Source organism: Falco cherrug, chromosome 5 (genome assembly GCF_023634085.1).
Source record: "Falco cherrug isolate bFalChe1 chromosome 5, bFalChe1.pri, whole genome shotgun sequence".
Classification (NCBI taxonomy): Eukaryota; Metazoa; Chordata; class Aves; order Falconiformes; family Falconidae; genus Falco; species Falco cherrug.
In genome coordinates this window covers 66,924,522-66,940,446 of record NC_073701.1, presented here as the reverse complement: position 1 = coordinate 66,940,446, position 15,925 = coordinate 66,924,522, and the positions used below count along the sequence as shown (strand labels likewise).

Sequence of the window (15,925 nt, the reverse complement as noted above, 5' to 3'; positions counted from 1 at the left end):
TTTCAAAAGAAAATCTCATTAATCCACTCCTCCACTTTGTGCCAAGGGCATCAGAAAATGCAGTAGAAAGATTAACCTCATGATGAGTTCTAGAAAAGGTCTACTTGTAAACCCTCCCCAAGCTTGGTCTCCTCCTCAGTGTGCTTTTCCATACTTCTTGCTTTCCAGTTCTCCACAAAACTGAATATCTCAACCTTATCCAATTTCCACCAGTGTGGCAATAGCTCAGATCCTTAACTGATATCCAGATAAGTAAGATGCTCCCAACTTTCAAGCAAAATGAAAATACAGCCTCTTAACAGTGGAAAGTTTAGGTTAATTTAGACTTGTAAATCCATTTTTTCTCATTTACTTTTACATCAGTATATAACGATAAACCCCATTATTTCAGTATGAACATTTAAATGTGTAAAAAGGTACTGGAAAGGCAAAACAATTTGATAGGTGAAAGGCAAACTTAAAGAGTAACCTTGGGGGTTTTTTTTGTCTCAATAGTGAAACGCATGGGAGAAATATAAAAGGGAACGCCTGTAGGGTTTTATTTGCATACTGAGAGGTAGAAACTAATGACCTGCAAGAAAGGTCTTATGTTGAGAATCTGAAATAAGACAAGCAGAATACCTTCCTGTGGGCTTTACACTGGTGGTCATCTTCTTTTCTTAATCTTAGGCTTAAAGAAAAACTTTGATACAGTTCCCCTCTTTTTTTTTTTTTTATTCTCTAGGGGCTAGCCATATTAGTGGGTTGAAATCAGTAGTAGTTAGGCATCTAACTGCTACATCTCAGAAAATGTAATTCCTGTCTATTGACATATGCAGGTGCCCATAAGCTGTAAAACATACAGCCCCTCGTAACTTATGGATAAAAAGTTGTTTGGGGTTTTTTTTTTTTTCCATTAAAAATAGCCAGCTGAACACATGGGGAGGGAAATCTCCTTTGATTCTCTTACTCAGTACACTTTATATTGTCTCCTATGTGCTTGACTGGAAAAGATAAAAAAGTAAGAGGCAAAACCCCAAAATATTTCTCAAAAATTAAGTCTTCTAGTGCTTAGGCTTTAGCATTAACTTTAGCTTATCTCTGGTCTTTTATGCGCTTTTGAGTGCTTCATACTAGCAGCATTAAATCATTATCATTGAAACCTTTTATTCTGTAATATCACATATATGCAAACCAGCCTTGAAAGGCACCCTGCACTCCAAAAAAAACAAAGGTAGGCTTTCAATCTGAAGCTAAGCCATTTCAACCAGAATCACATAATTTTTTTTTTGTTTTTGCTACTTTTGTTTTCTGCTCCTTGTATACCACATTACTTTCTCTGCACAAAATAAACTTTGCAACTCTTTCTGAAGACCTGGTCTTTTTTTTTTCCCTTTTTATTGTCTAAAACATTTCAAATCCTCTTTTAACCAACATCTCTAGGATAAGAACCGTACTGGATGTTGTTGAATATGGAAATTTTCTGGTGAAAAATAAAAACATTACAATGGATGTTTTCTGTGTACCACCATCATAAAAATATGGTAGAAGTTTAGAGATACATAAATGTGAGCTAGGTCTGTTCAAATGATGCACAGCTGAACTGCAATACTGAAATAAACTAGAGAGGTTGACAAAATAGTGGACAACCACATGGATGATAAAACAGAAGCAGAGAAGCAGTTTTTAGGTAGTCTTCAACAGAAAACCCCTTTCTTTCTTCCTGAATATGCTGTTTGGTTTAATTCCAGACATTTCTCAGTACCACCTGCTTGGGGACACTGCCTGACCTGGTATCAGCTGGCAACTGGCTAATCAACAATTGAAAGGCCAGCTGAACTCAATCCTTTAATTTACCAAATAACAAGAATCTTACTCAGATTATCAGCAGAGCACTGATAATTCAGCCCTTAAAAGAGAAAGAAGGGTCCTGAGGAAATACCTAAATAACAGTATGTATGGCTTACTGAGCCTCCCCTTGTGTCTTTCCCCCGAGGGCTCCAGTGCACAGCGCAATAGATTAACCTATTCCCCTGAGAATTTTCAGAGAGAAGAGGCTGCTTCTAGGTAAAAAAGGCTAATGTTCCATCATTCCTGTTCCATGAATTGCCATAAAGAATAGGAAGAAATCAACTCCTACAGTAGATTTAGATGGTACTAATTGTTGTCTAGGCTGTTTGCATGGTGTAAAAATTACTTTATCTGCAGTGCTAAAACTGTCTTTTTTTTTTTTTTTTCCTGAAGTTGCTACCTGTGTGCTTATGGAGTTTTCTCTGGTAACACTTACAACATTTGGCTGTCAATGAATAAGCAATAGGAGTGTTTAGAAAGTTTCCTCAAGAAACTTAGGATAAATGTCCATTTACTATATGCAATACCTTAACACTGTAAACTTACATGAAGAAGGGAAAACTTCTGCATGAACTTTCTATCCAATGCAGCTGTCATGACCTCTGTCTGCAGGTAGCCTTTCTGTGCTCTGTTGTGGAACACAGCTCAAGGGAAAAAGTATGGTAATATTGACTTCCTTAGGGAAAGAGAAGCCCTGGCACAAAGGAACTGTGTCATCTCAATAATTTCTTTAGATAATGAAAGTTGCAAGTGTTTTTCGTTTTTGTTTTTCTTCTTTTTTTTTTCCCCCTCCCCTGCACTGTAAGGACAAGATAAATAATTAATTACAGCGCGAAAGTAGCTACAAAAAACTCTTCATTAAGGTAAAAAAAAAGGTCCTGTTCTTTATGAAGTTTTCCTTCTGTTTGCATTTTACACTTGCATCATTAGATTATAGACACTAAATACTTCTGGCCTTTAAATGGAGTTTGGAATAGACAGGTTAAATCTGCTCTTAAAATATTTTTTTTCTGCTCCTTTCAGACTTCATTTTCTCTTTTACACTGTAAAAGTGTTCATTTTGTAGTAGGCTGAAGTTCTTATAAAAACAGGAGTATATTAGATGTCTTTTTATGAAGTTGTATAACCAATATTTCTAGTAATTACAGTTCAGTTGGATGAAAGGCTGAAAAACATGGCAAAATGTATATAAAAAGGGACTTAAAAACAAACAAGCAAACAAAAAAGCTTCTGAACATGGAATTTTTTCAGACTTGATCAAATATATGCTCTTTTCTTAACTGTAAAGCTATAAAGAACTTAAGGAACTTTTTTTTTTAAATTTAAGTTCTTTCATCACTGTTAAGGAACTGAACATACTGTTCTCACAGATGACCACACAGCCCTAGAAATGGAATTATTTTTCTTGTCATTTATAACTACCAGACAATTAACAGTACTGAGTTTGGGAACATTCTACTTCCACAGCTGGAGAAAGCAAGATTTTCTCCAGAACTTGCCAGCTGAACCTCTGAATCATGTCTAGGAATATCTAGTGTATTTTACCCCAGTTTAGGGCAAACAAAAACTTTTGATTTCTTGCTTCTGATATTATAGTAGAAGTTGGAAAGCCATGCAAGAAATTGAGTCAATCCTGACTGAAATTAATCCATTGTACACTTTTACAGAAGGGATAAGTGAATTTGACAGCCAGTGGCAAAAGAACTTGCTTCAAGTATTAGGAGCAAGGAAATAAACTCTTTTCAGAAAAGTTTTTCCATTACAGGAAAACTTCAATTAAAGCTATATTACAATAAATCATAAATATAGCCTTACTTTTGGGAAGAAGGGGATAATTTTTAAAAAGTTTGTTAATGAAGAGTTAAAATGTTTGGAGAAAAGGACAGCATTTGTACTAACAGCACAAGCAGTTGTCTTGGTTTGATTCTGTTTATGCCTCTGGAAATGCCTAGCAAGCTTGCAGGCAATGGAAAGAAACATGATTTATAATAGATATAAAAAGCAAAGTTCCACCTTCAAGCTTGAGGGGAGAAAACAGGATTGTGGCTGAGCATAAATGTACTTCACAATTCGTGCTTCATTTCTTCTGGTGTAGTCCCATTGGCATCAATGTGTAATCTATGGTGGAAGTTACCTCATAACTGCTTCCTGCAAATTGTCTGATTTCCTTTAGAGCTGAGGCTATAAGGCTGCTGAACAGATCACTGTGTGTCTCTGAGGAAAAAAATAATAGTTTCTTCTGTACCAGAATTATCTGATGATTTACCAATGTATAAATTATAACTCTTTCCATAAACTGAGTCCATGGGGAAAGTCCATAGGTTCTGGGCTGGATACCAGGGCTCACAAGTCATGATCATTTTCATTAGGTGTAACTCAACCCAGGGCTAAAGAGAGCCAGTGGGATCTTGCCACTGATCAATGATCTGCAGTTGTAGGCTTCTGTCATGTTCAAAAGCCACTTGCTGGTGCACCTCTTTTGGGAAGATGTCAATCCAATTAACTGTTTGATGCTTGAGAGATGAATGCATTTAATCAGCCTTATTTTGCTAGTACATGTAATGGCTGTGTTTTCTATTTTTACAGTTAATTAGGAACCATTTGGTGATGCAGGATATGCAAGTAAGCGCACCATTCAAATATGCAGAGATGCTGGTTGGCATTTTTCTGATTTTTAAGTTCAAGTATTGAGGCATACTATAAGAATAAAACTACAGATGGGTGATTAAAAATTAATATTAATCTCTTTATAATTCTGAATTGTTTATCAAAGTCATGTCTATAGGCTGAATGAATGCTTGAAATATAGAACAAACAAATTAGAAAAGTATAAGCTACTGTCTTTTTTTTTTCCCCTTCCAAATGTCTTCAGAATTTAGACTAATCACTTGTATACTATGCTTACATAGATTACATACTTCCTACCCTAAATAAGCAGAAGGAAGAATAAATGAATTGGAGGCAGCAATGGAAAAAATGCTGGATGTGCACAAGTTAATGACAAAAAAACCACTAACTTCAATAGGATAATCTATTCATTCACTGTTTTCTAGCTTCAATGGATGTTTGTGATTAAGTCTTGCTGAATAAAGAATAAAATTGGAAAATTGGTATTTAGATTAAAAATATATAACACTTAAAAATATTAAAGTGGTTGAAGTGTGAAATTTCATTTCACATGTTCTGATCATTGAAATTCTGAAACATTTCAGCCAATTTTATCACTTCATATGTTGGCAAGGAGATACCACACTTTAAATGTTACAGCTACATTCTTAGCTGAGATATCTTTGGAAGAGATTATAAATGAATATTGATATTTTGTAAAAGTTATTTTTAGTTTTGGTAAAATAATTGGAACGTCATGGAAAAGGTACATTGTTCAGGAGATACTCATTAGTGGAAACAGGTACTTGTTTTGTTTTTATGCATACAACTAAAATAAATAATAGCCTCTGTTACTCAGAGGCCTGCAAAACAGACTTTATATGTGTTTTATGCAGAGGCAAAAACACATCACCTAAAGTTTCAGCTTTCCAGTCTAAAGCTGATAGCTTCAGTCAATGGAGAACCCTCATCAGTCATCTGGCTTGTATAATGACGGTCTATCAGAAACTTTCTTCGAACTATTACTCACCTGCTGAACTGTGTTAAAACACAACGTTGCTAAAGAGTGTAGTGTGAGTGATTTGGAAGAGATGTTTTCAAAGAGCAGGGACACCTCCCTTGCCCAACGTGCACGAGCCTTAGCATTATCTGTTTTGCATGTGGTTGTGGAATACATTGAAAGGTCACAATCGGAGTCAAAGCAAACCAAAAGTAAGTATATTGCAGTAGTCTTAAGATAAGCTTCAGCCGTGTGATTATATAATCAGGGAAAATGCTACCACTTTTTATAGGAATTTTCACAATATTTAAATGCTTTTACATGTTAATTTGCTTGCACACGTGTGGTGTGAGTGTTTGTTCTCTACAGGTGTACATATATATGGGTATATCTGAGTATAATCTAAACCAGGGTCAGACTTTACAGGTATTTCAGCAGTAGGATATCTGTCTCTAAAGGATTAGGTACTGTTCATGCAGGCAGTTTTGTGTCACAGTGGAAACAGAAGCCAACTCCTTTGAATCCCAGCTTGGGGACTGTCATTCCAGCACTTTATGATTTTCAGTCTACAGGAGCTTCTTAAGACCCCCCTAGAATGTGTAATGCCTTTCATGGATTTGTATGAGGGCAATTGGTAGAAACAAAAAAACAACTGTCACGCTACATTTCATTCCACTTGAAGCGTGACATAACAAATGCACAGACCAAGTTATACATGTGAAAACACTGAATGAGCCCACCCAAATGGTAAAGTTACAGGAAATAAAAGAAATGCAGAATAATCTGAACTCCTCATAGGCATTCGCACAATCAGCGCAGTAATCTTAGTCTATAATCCTCATGTGATGTAATCTGCTTTGGTCTATCGGAAGTAATCATGCTAGGTCAGCTTACTCCAGCTATGGTTTGGGTTTGTTCTTTTCAATTCTACTAACTGAGAATTGAAGGGGAAAATAACAAAGCAGGTAAAAAATACTAGACAGTGAATATTAAAAAGCTTTCCCCCTTCAATGAATTTGAAAGTGCATTAGTTGACAAATAATTTGGGGAATTTATTGTGAAGAAAACAAACATATTTTGCTAGTTGCTTGTTAAACATTTAGACTTTTAAATCATTAGAAATTTTTGTGTATATGACACTAATAAAAACAGGCCACGCAAATCTGTTGCTCACTAAATAAGAAATCCCACCTCCTCCTGTAGCTCATTCCCTTTGCTTTCCTGAGGAACGGTGGTTATCGGTTATAAGAGAGCATCAGACAACAGCTCGGACAGGAAAGGTAGGTGTGCACTGGCAGCTGTCCTGGACAGGGTTTGTGTGTGTGCAAGTAGGGCACGTGGCAAAAGGGGTTTGGATTAGGGCCAGCTATGGTCTAAATCTTTTTTACTCGCATGCTGCCTGTAACTGCATTAATTATATTACTGGTAGTTTTCTAAATTAAAAAGGATTTTTTGAAACATTACATAATAAAATAGTCAAGGTCACAATCAAAGGTATAACACTGGTATATTCCTGCCCTGAAAATAATGGTTTCCTTTGTAAAATATATCTTGAACAGGCAAAACCTTATATAAGGTAGTTGCATTATAAAACAGTATGTGGAATCAAATTACTCTCATGCTACATTGCGTTGGAATCACTGATTCTGCAATCTGTGTTCAGTATTAAGAGCTACACAAAATACTCAGTTGCACCAGGGAGGATATGAAGAGATTAGAGAGACCAATATATCACAGACTAACCTCTTTGCTCTGGACATTCACAGGGACACAGGCAATTCCCATTCTACTGCTACCTGGAGTCACTAGATATGAAGACAAAAAAATCAAGATTGCAAGGAAAGCTAAAGTTTAAGGTAAGCAATCCTTTTTTTTCGTTACAATTTTACACATTTTCCATATTGAATTGTGAATGTAAGTGCCATGTATAATTAAAGAAAAAAAAAAAAAAGAATAAGAATCTCAGGAGGCGAACAGTCATAATAACCACTAACTGACCTTTTCTTTTAAATTTCCTTAGCGGAACTCCTAAGTAATAGTACTGTTGATCCCAACTTTATTTACATTATGGTAAGAAAGACACTTCTGGCAAAGAGGTAAAAGTCAGTGAATGATTAGGAGTTGCTTATTCCTTGAAAAAAATCAAGTCTGTATGGGTACATAGAAATCATATGCTAGAAAACAGATAAGCAACACAATACATTTTATCTTCATAGAAGCATATAATACATTAAAGACATCGTAGTGTTATATAACATAATCTTTCATTATAATTCATTGTTCCATAAAATAGGTTAATAGTAGATAATAAGTTATAATTAAACACTGCTTGTATGGATTTTTATGCTTGTCCCAATGGGAGATATTATCAGCTGGATTACTTTCTTAGTATTTTCAAAATGTATACTTATTTTTTAGGGTTATGCTAGATGTTCTGTTTCTTGTGTGGGTTACCTTTTTCTGGCTGTGTTCTCTGGCAGTGGGATCAGCAGCTCTGTGAGGGGTTTTAAACATCATGAACACTAGCTATACACAGTTAAATCATAACCACACTATGGAGAGAGTGGTGTTTCTCAGAGGTGTTCATGAATGGCAAAATAAATGTCTTTCAAATTTTTACTTGAGAAAAGCGAAAGAGAAAGAAGGGACAATTACAGGACAAGCAAGGACAGGAATAAAACCTGAAGAAAAATAAGTACTTCAACCCTCGAATTACAGTCTTAACTGTTGTATAATATTTCTGTAAACGTGCATAGAAGGACACTGTCCAATTAGTCATATTGCTAAATGCTACTGTTTTGCATTGCTAAAGTTTCATGTACTTAGAAAAAATTGTCTTAAAAATAATGTCAAGTAAGTGATTTTAATCTTTTGGGATGTATTGTGACCCTCGTTACTGAAGTTATGTACTAATTCTAGAAATTTCTAGGATCTTGAAAACATCTGGTGAAGAAGTATTTTATTTGCCATTTATTGTATAAATTCAGTAGTAAATTTGTACCACAAATCCGGTTTTGAACAAAATTTATTAAAGGCACCAAGCCTTAGATTACTTACAATTAATTTAAAGAAAATTATCTTAAACATAAATATAAAATAACAGTTCTTAAATAGAAATCCGCAGAAGCTGGGTGACAAGAGTAGGAATTCGGAATTGAACTGGCATTTGAAACTCTGTTATGTACATGCCTGTTGACCACGTAAGGGAAATGTTATGCTTATGCCTAGAATGTTTCATCCAAGAATGCTAATTTTCAGTTATTGGGTTTTTGTGTACAAATCTCCCCCCTGCCTTTTTCTCTGCTCAAGCTTCCTATGGTTTTCCTTGGTGCCTATAGGAAATTTGAGAATGAAAATAGAGAACTGCTCAGCTGATTTCCTAGTCAATATAGGGCAAAAATGCAACAAATAAGGCAAGACAGTCATCCTTTTGTATTTCTGTGATCCCCATGGTAACAAAGAAAACACTTTCATCAGCTGAGTAATTCAGCACATCCATAGCTTTACCAAAGCTGAGTGAGGAACTTATGCTGAGGAGCTAGGGAGGGACTTAGCTGGAAAGGGATTTGAATAAAATAATAATAAAAATAAAAAAAAATAATGAGCTAGTCCTTAAGGTAGTACTAAGTCAGGATCATGGAAAGCTAAGAAGATAAAGAAATAGCTTCAAGTTTAAACCCGAGACTACTGGCAGTTGTTAAAGCTTGGTCTCTGAAGAGTTTTGATTTGCTGCTCTGGAGTTGTTTCTGGAAGGAGATATCTTTAATGAATGTGATATCTTGCCTGTGTTGTAGATTTTCTTAATCTTATTTTATTTTATAATTTTTTAGGTCTGGGGTGCATAGTTTATAGCAAACACGGCTGTACTAGTATTTGTCTATGAAATCTTGGTATGTAAATGAAACTGGTAGACACCACTTTAACACAGAGAAAAATAATTAAATTTATAGGACTCTTCTTCTGTTATGTTTTTGCTGCAGACAAACTCAGAAAGTATCCTACTGGAAGGCGTAAAAAGCATCTAGGCCATATTTTACAAAGATGAATCTCAGATTTAAAATTAACTTTTCTAGGTCAACAGGAAGAAATTGAAAGAAAGGAAAGAATATCTGTTTAACTAGCATAGACTCTGTAGGTGCGTATTTTCTCTAAATCTTTGCATAAATCCATTATTTTTATAGTAAAATGTTTTAGTCTTCTCTACAATCATAAGACTATTAAAGATACTGTGATAATGGGCAAGTTGAGAGCTCAGTAAAGTCAATGCATCATGACCAGCTCTGCTAGGAAGAAAAGAAAGGTGGCTGTCATCAGCGACTCTGATTACTACCCAAGTGGGCAATGATGAAGTCCAAGCGACAAGAGATCTGAGGGCAATCAAGAGAGACCTCAGGGCCCTGGGGCAACTGATTGAGGGACCAGGAGCATAAGTAGTGTTTTCTTCTATCTTGCCAGTTGCAGGGAATGATGGAGTGAGTAATCGGAAGGTCACACAGATCGATACCGGGCTCCAGACCAGCTGCCAATGGCTACATTTCAGGTTTTTTGATCCTGGCAGCAGGCCTGCTGGCAACAGATGGGGTTCACCTGTGTCAAAGTGGGAAAAGGATCCTAGATTGGGAGTTAGAAGGGCTCATCAAGAGAGCTTTAAACTAGATTTGAAGGGGAAGGGAATAAAACCAAGCTCGGTAGAGATGAGTCTCAAAGCAGCATTCCAGGGTTGGAAGCAAAATTGATGGAACAGGTTAAATGCATCTGTGCCAATGCCTGAAGCATAGGCAACGAATAGGAGGAGCTGGAAGCCATCATGCAGCAGGAAGACTATGACATAATCACCGTCATGGAAACATGGGATAACTCACATGACTGCTGCAGTGGATGGCTACAAACTTCTCAGAAGGGACAGGCAAGGAAGGAGAGGCAGTGGGGTATCTCTGTATGTCAGGGAGTGTTTTGACTGCCTAGAGCTAAATGGTGGTGACAGTAGGGTTGAGTGTTTATGGGTAAGAGTCAGGGGGAGGACTGACAATGTGGATATCCTGGTGGAAGTGTGTTACAGACCACCCAACCAGGATGAAAATACAGCTGAGACATTCTACAAGCATCTGGGAGAAATCTCAAGATCACTAGCCCTTGTTCTTGTGGGGGACTTCAGCCTACTGGATGTCCACTTGAAGTACTACGCAGCAGAGAGGAAACAGTCTAGGAGATTACTGGAGTGTGTGGAAGATAACTTCCTGACACAGGTGGTCATTGAGCCAACCTGGGGAGATGCCCCACTGAACCTACTGTTTACAGACAGGAAAGGACTGCTGGGTGATGTGGTGGTCAGAGGATATCTTGGGCATAGCAATCATTAGATATTAAGAGTTTTTGATTCTCAGAGAAGTAAGGAGGGGGATCAGCAGAACTGCTGCTTTGGATTTCTGGAGGGCTCAGTTTGGCCTCTTTAAGAGCCTGGTTGACAGAGTCCCTTGGGAGGCAGCCCTGAAGGGCCGAAGGGTCCAGAAAGGCTGGACATTATTCAAGAAGACAGTCTTAAAGGCACAGGAGCAGGCTGTCCCCGTGTGCCAAAAGATGAGCTGGCAGGGGAGAAGACCAGCCTGGCTGAACAGAGAGCTTTGGCTGGAACTCAAGGAAAAAGGAGAGTTTACCACCTTTGGAAGAAGGGGCAGGCAACTCTGGAGAACTATGAGGATGTTGCCAGGTTATGCAGGGTGAAGATTAGAGAGGCAAAAGCCCATTTAGAACTCAGGCTGGCCACTGCTGTAAAAGAAAAAATAAATAATCTTTTTACAACTACATTAGAAAGAAAAGGAGGACCAAAGATAATCTTCATCCTTTATTGGTTGTGGTGGGGGGAACTTTGCCACAGAGCATAAGGAAAAGGCTGAGGTACTTAAGGCTTTCTTTGCTTCAGCCTTTCATAGTAAGACCAGCTCCCCTCAAGGTACTCAGCCCCCTGAGCTGGAAGACGGGGATGAGGAGCAGAATGAATCCCCCACAGTCCAGGAGGAAATGGTCAGTGACCTGCTGCTCCACTTAGACACACATGAGTCTATGGGGTTGGAAGGAATCCACTGAGTGTACTGAGGGAGCTGGTGGGGAAGCTCGCCGAACCACTGTCCATCATTTATTAATAGTCCCAGCTCACCAGGGAGGCCCCAGCAGAGGGGGGGTCATCCAGCATGGTGCCCAGCTACAAGAAGGGCTTGAAGGAGGATCTGGGGAACTACAGGCCTGTCAGCCTGACCTCAGTTCCAGGGAAGGTGATGGAGCAGATCATCCTGAGCACTATCATGTGGCGTGTGCAAGACAACTGGGGGATCAGGCCCAGCCATCGTGGGGTTATGAGAGGCAGGTCCTGCGTGACGAGCCACATCTCCTTCTAGGACAAGGTGACCTGCCTAGTGGATGAGGGGAAGGCCATGGATAGTGTCCACCTGGACCTAAGTAAAGCCTTTTCACTACTGCATCTCCTGGAGACACCAGCTGCTCATGTCTGGCCAGGGGCGCTTTGCACTGGGTTAGAAGGTGGCTGGGTGGCCGGGCCCAAAGAGTGGTGGGGAATGGTGTAACATTCTGCTGGCACTGGGCACACAGGGTGTTCCCCAGGGCTCAGGGATGGGTCCAGTCCTGTTTAATATTTTGACCAACAGTCTAGATGAGGGGAATGAGTGCACCCTCAACAAGTTTGCAGATGACACCAAGTTGGGGTGGAGCGCTGCTCTGCCTGAGGGCAGAAGGCTTTGCAGAGGGAACTGGACAGGCTGGACTGAAGGCCTGAGGCCATTTGTAAGAGGTTCAACAAGGAGAAGTGCTGGGTCTTGCATCTGTGTCACAACAGCCCCATGCAATGCAGCAGGCTTGGGGCAGAGTGGCTACAAAGCTTCCTGGTGGACCTGTGGGTGCTGAACTAGTGATGGACTTGGCAGTGCTGGGTTAACGGTTGGACTTGATGATCTCAGAGGTCTTTTCCAACCTAAATGTTTTTATGATTCTACCCCACCTCTCCCATTAGAACCTGTGGCAGTTCCCTGCTTCTCTTTGATTATCTTCTTTCTGTGGCTTCTGAGTTACAGCCGATTATTTTAACTTTTATTTTTCTAAATCTAGTACGGGCGTTAAGGGACTTACAGATAGGTGGAATGATGACTTGCAGATACTCCAGGGCAGGGGAGGAGGAGGAGGGATGAGATGAAAGGGGGTGTGGGAGGGAATATTTGCTTGTTTTAGCTGAAATTTGAGATTCATCTGCCTTCATATCCTCAGAACTTTTTGGTGTGAATTAGTCCAAAAGACTTTAGGAACTGTTAAGAAACTTCACTGCATCTGCTACAACTCTAAGCATCTCTGTATAACATGAGTGAGTTCTGTTAAAGTGGAAATTCTGTTTCAGCTGGTGAGAGATAATCTGAGAGACTAAAATCAATGGTTGCAATAGAAAAAAACAGGTAAGCCCAAATGGCTGAGGTTTTAAATTACTACTATAAATGGGATTAGTTTATAGTAGTAATTTAAAACTCTTATGAGTTAGTTACATTTTTAGTTAAAGTATCAGTCAGGCTAGTAAGAGAAATGAGCTGGATATTTTTATTCATAGTGCGTTTGCTGCTGTTCCGTAACCTAATCTCTGAAGTGACTGAATTTTTGTTGTCGTTTTTACTGCTTTGGGAAACCCTGTAGCTGAATTAGGTCATAGACATGCTTGTGACTTTGGTGCTGTTTTACTGTGAAACATCAAGGTTTTTTTAAAAGTATTCCACTGAACTACTGGAAAGCAGTGGAGTCTCCATCCTTGGAGGTATTTAAAAGCCATGTGGACATGGTCCTGGGCAACCAGTTCCCAGTGGCCCTGTTTCAGCAGGGGAGTTGGAAAAGATGGTCTAGAGATTCCTTCCAACCTCAGCCAGTCTGTCGTTCTGTGATTCTGCAAATGTTCCAACAAATCTGTAAAAACATGTTTTTGCCACCTGTCCCATGACTGCCTTGATCATTTTTCAGAAGTAGTGTTTGAAACAGTTCACATAGTCCTTTTTCTCCATGCCTCAAGCTGTTACAAAGACTTCTCTGTGAAGTTTGGAATGTGTTCTTGATCTTAACTGCAGGTATTACTCGAACTGGATGTATCAGCCAGGGGCTTGTACTATAAGGGGACAGAAAAGCTTATAAACTTTACCTTTCAAGAAAATACCTAAAATAAGATTCAGCTGAGGGCATGGGTACATCTAAATTTTAAACAAGCTGGCTGTCTGGTTTCCCATTTAGTTGATGGAAGCTTACACCAAGCTGGTTAACTTTCTGAGGTATACGATACTCCCTTGAGTCATGTGCCAACAGGTAGGAGTGCAATATTATTTAATCTGATTACGGTAGGGCTGGCAGATATGTCTGAGAATTTATAAAACAAATTACATATCTTATGAAAGTTCTCCATCTCTTTGCATTGGCTGCTGAAGTCTAGCATATAACATGTTCATGCAACTGAATCCCATCTGTTGTTCACCTGGTTCCTCCTTTTTGTTTTAGGGACTGGCTCTTCTCCAACTACAATGGGAGTCTGAACACTTAGCTCCCGTGTAGAGTCTGTCTGTAGGTACTTCAGTGTGGGTATCCTAATTTAGTTAATCCTACCCTAGAATCTAATTGCTTAGTGGAAAAATGCTGGTAATGACTCTGATAATCTGAATGCTTATTTGTAGAGAGCAGAAATTGTTAGGAGAAGTGGACTTCAGGACCCAAGGGAGTTTTCCTCCCAATCCATCAGAGCTAAAGCTATTGTGGTTCCCTGTCTGAAGTCCACCCAGTAGTGAGGCCAAGCACATGCCATCAGTACCCACATGCTCACAATTACTACTTACTATAGACACAGTCAACAAATGAACACAGACAGATAGTGCCTGCATACGTGCTATATACATCCAACCAGTGCTCATATAAACATGAATAAAAAGCTTGATCCTGCTCTTACTTGCCAGATAATAGGGTTTAAAGATTTCTAGCATATCACACAAACACCCTCACAAGTCTCTCATAGGTGTCCTAGATCTATCCAATCTTGAGACCTTCTGTTTTACTTGACAGTGAAATGTTAGCTTCATCTTGATGTAGGTATTGTCTCACACACAAAATACTGCACTTACAAAGAAAAACAGTTAGGAATATAGTGTAGTAATATGATATCTCATACTGCAGTGATAAGGCATAGGGTTTGGCTAGACAGAATTACTGACTGGCAGCCTGCTAACAAACAGCTGGCCATATTTTTATTCCCCCTTCTTTTTGTTTTCCTGTGGTTTTGTTCCCCTTCAGTCTTGATCTTTCCCTACTGTTGACCCTTAAATGACCCATAATGTTTTGTATGTTGCCACAGTCCACCTCCAATATTCCATGTTAATTTTGTTTTTTCTCTTCACACTCATGATAATTTTGTCTTCATTCTTATAAATCACAAAATGCTGGTTGATCCTCTTCAAGATTATGTTTGAGTGGTTCCTTCAATTGCCCATCCATCAGTGACCTAAGAGTTCTCATCTCCCTTAACGTCTCCGTTGCTTACTGCTCATTAGAGTTTGTGTATCAGCATGTTCAGCTCATGACTTTTCCTTCTCCTTGCTATTGTCTTTTATGCTGAATAGTATTAATCAAAAATCCTTATAAACCAGATCTCCTTGCTTTTCAGGGGTCCTTAAAAATCTCCTAGGAATGGAAAAAATCTACATGGTAAATGTTAACTTTCTTATGCTTAGAAGTAGACATTTACCATTACAGTAGAGAAATTCAGAAAAAAAAAAACAAACAAACACACAACTTTATTGAGCAAGGAACCAACTACATCTTTCTTACCATCACATTAATTTTAATTTGTAATTCAATCAGTTTATGCATTGTGATATATGATACAGCACTATGTATAACAGTGGAAAGCAAGAGTTTGCATCCAGAATGAAGGCATATCTGCACTAATTCACCAGGACTTAGTGAAAGTATCTATGAGTTAGCAGTTTTGACTAGCTGATAAGCTGATAAACAGCTAGTGACTTTGTGCCAGCAAATTTATACAGTTTTCTTATCTAAATTAATACCTGTGTGTATATTAGGCAATATAGAATTATTTTGTGTATTTGTGAATTGCGGATCCTATAAAAATGTAAGATACTTTTATGGAGCTCACCACTAGAGTATTTGAGTTTTTAAAATCTTAAAACCATTAATTACCACTGTTAGAGTAAGAGGTATCACTGTCCCCACATAAAAGATAACTAAGTCTCCTGCACAAAGGTACTCGGTGATTAATTTCTAGTGACCACCTACAGGTTTTCCCAAAGTATATTGAAGTCTCTTCAACAGCAGAAAGTGTTGGTTACCTAAGCTGTGGGCCATCTTTTAGGTTTAGCAATTTGGTGAGGAAAAAGGCACTGCTATACTGCCTGATGGTACAAGCCACTGCAACATGCTTAATGACTAAAGAAAGTTGTACTGGAAAAG

General features: G+C 38.5%; 1 protein-coding gene across 3 annotated transcripts in view; it reads left to right on the top strand.

The window, feature by feature from the left end:
* The first annotated feature begins 7,200 nt into the window (after positions 1–7,200).
* PCLO (piccolo presynaptic cytomatrix protein) overlaps positions 7,201–15,925 on the top strand; it is a 402,891-nt gene continuing 394,166 nt past the window's right edge. For all 3 annotated transcript variants that reach the window (XM_055712580.1, XM_055712581.1, XM_055712582.1), the window contains exon 1: positions 7,201–7,293. The gene's annotated coding sequence lies outside the window, so the exon portion shown is untranslated. The remainder of the gene's footprint in view (positions 7,294–15,925) is intronic.